The following is a 2,489-nucleotide window of genomic DNA, read 5'->3' as shown; positions in this document are numbered from 1 at the left end:
GAGCTCGGGGCAGGGCAGGGCCGGGCGGCGGCGTCCGGGCACCAGGTTGCGGAGGAGGCCGTGAAGAGACCAGAAGCGCCACTGGCCTCGACCGTTCCGGCGGCCGTTCTCACGGAGAGCGGGGTCGGCCTGACGGCCAGTCGAGGGCACAAACGCCAGAGCGTCGGAAGCCTGGCCGGGACCTGGCGGCGCTGTGGAGGAGGCTGGTTCCAGTGGACGGAAACCCCGAGCCTGCCGAGAGGGACCTGGGGAAGAGCGATTCCCAACAGCCCCCAGAGGACGCTCCTTCGGAGAAGGAGGCGATGGAGGGGCACGGCCACGCACACCGCGCAGCCCTTAGAGACGGATCGCCCGGCCGCGAGCACAGACCAGAGCTGCACAGACACCCCTCAGAGCTCGTGAGGCCCTGCCACGGGTCCCACGGCCGGGAGAGGGGCGAGGGCAGAAGGCGGTGCCGCGGGGGTTCCCCGGTTTATTCTTCGGGGCGGGGATCATCTGGTTACAGCTGGTCTCCTCCTCAGTCTAGCCGTCCTTGTCTGATGTACGGGGACTGTCACAGACGCCTGGCGGAGGCCCGTGTTGCACAGCAGAGGCCTGGAGAAGGCCCCTCAGATGCCCCTCAGGCCAGACTGGACCGCCGCCTGGGTGCACCCCAGGGGAGAGGGGCTGGGAGTCTAAGCAGGGGACACCAGCCTCCCCACAGGGACAAACGCCTGATCTGCACCAAGGGACATGAGAAGTCCTCTGCTTTGACCAGACGAAAATCAGGCCTGGCCTTCTCCAGAGGAAAGGCCGTGGTCTCTCCCCCGGAACGACGCAAACGAGAATCCGCCCTCTAGTGGTGTCGAGAAAGAGAAGGAAAGAGAGGGCCCCGGCATCCAGGTTTTACCTCCCTTCAGACGAGCTTCAGACCTTAAAAAGCGAAAGCACGAAGACTCCGAGAAAACCAAACCGGACAAAAACAAGCAGAGTCTCGACCGCTTGGACATAGCAGAGGGGATAAGAGGCCTGTTACCCAAGGTGAAAGAGAAGGTTTCCAATAACCAAAAGATTCAAGAAGGGAAGGTAAGACCTCCTCATTTGGATGGAAAGCCTGAGGGCTCCCTCCCTAAAGGTGAGGAGGTGGATATGGATAATGAATTCAAGCCGCCCACCACGTCTTTTGAGTCATACCTCAACCACAACCAGCCTAGGGAGAAAAAGAAAAAGTTTATGAAAACTTCAGCCACTGCTCTTGAAGAAAAAGGACCTAAAAAATATGATTCAAGTGAAACCTTGGACTTGGTTCAGGAACTACCTAAGGTGAATGAAAACAGATCAGAGAAGCTGCAGCCCTCTGGAAACATCTGGGCCAAGCTGGAAAAAGTCCCCACTGATGCACCAGTGTGGCCGGACCTCCCATTACCCAGGGTCCAGGCCAATGACCATCCACTTCTTGCCTCTGGATTGATGTCCTCCTTACGACCAAAGCAAAAAGCACTGTCTTCACCCCAGGAAGAGGAAGAAGTTGGATTTACTGGACGCAGAATGAATTCTAAGATGCAAGTGTTTTCTGGCTCCAAGTGTGCCTATCTTGCCAAAATGATGACCTTGCGCCAGCAGTGCATCTGGGTACTTAAAACAACATCAATTCAATCTTTAAAGTAAGAGGAGTCCCATATTCGGTTCTTGAACCCATCTTGGAGAGTTGTGCACCTGATCAGCTGTATCACACAGAGAAATACAATCATGCATTAGTCCAAGAAACACAAATTATGGAAAACTCACTCTCATCAAAACTTTAGGAAAGAAAGGCCAAAAGAGCACGAGACATGGCAAGAGATGTACATGCGGCTTCAGGATGCCCGAGAGCAGCGGCTTCAAGCACTGACAGTGAATATCCAATCTGCACAAGCCAATAAGCCCAAAGGCCGACAAGCAAAGATGATCCTTCTCAACTCTCTGGCCAGGCCACCTTCTGACGTTCGAAGGAGGCAGGAGAAGTTTGAAATAGGAGAAGCAGCTGCCCCTGAAAAAGTCAAGATCAAGCCAGCCCTGTACCCCACAGGAACCATCCATACTCCCTCCAGCAGAAACAGCCTTAACCTCACCCATGAGAAGCCAGCTGGAGCCTGCTCAAGCACCACCAGTACCCACTTGCCGCGGGTAGTCTGCGGCAGGAAACCTGCAAAGAAAATCACCCCCATGATGGCCAAGACAATTAAAGATTTCAAGAACAGGTTCTCCCGACGGTAAATTGAGGCCTTGCCTTGGAGCTGGAATTCCAGAGGAGGAATACAAGGGCAGTGGGTGTTAGGGAATGGGACTTCCAAAGGAGACCAGAATGTTTTGCTTTGTGGAAACTTTTGGACTCTGACTCCTGTAGTTTTCAAGTGCTACACCTGTGAGCTGCCATAGCCACTGCCTCCTGCCTGGAGAACACTTCAGAATTCTGAAGATGAGATGCCTCAGTCCCACTGATGATTTTAAGATTCATTATACTTTTGTTG

General features: G+C 54.3%; 1 pseudogene; it reads left to right on the top strand.

Annotated features, from left to right (window-relative positions):
• LOC112392843 (elongin-A pseudogene) overlaps window positions 1–2,235 on the top strand; it is an 18,706-nt pseudogene extending 16,471 nt beyond the window's left edge.
• Window positions 2,236–2,489: the final 254 nt, after the last annotated feature.

This window comes from Neophocaena asiaeorientalis, unplaced genomic scaffold (genome assembly GCF_003031525.2).
Source record: "Neophocaena asiaeorientalis asiaeorientalis breed wild unplaced genomic scaffold, Neophocaena_asiaeorientalis_V1.1 scaffold322, whole genome shotgun sequence".
NCBI classification, from domain to species: domain Eukaryota; kingdom Metazoa; phylum Chordata; class Mammalia; order Artiodactyla; family Phocoenidae; genus Neophocaena; species Neophocaena asiaeorientalis.
The sequence above is the reverse complement of the archived record's forward strand: the minus strand, read 5'-3'. Positions and strand labels throughout refer to the sequence as shown.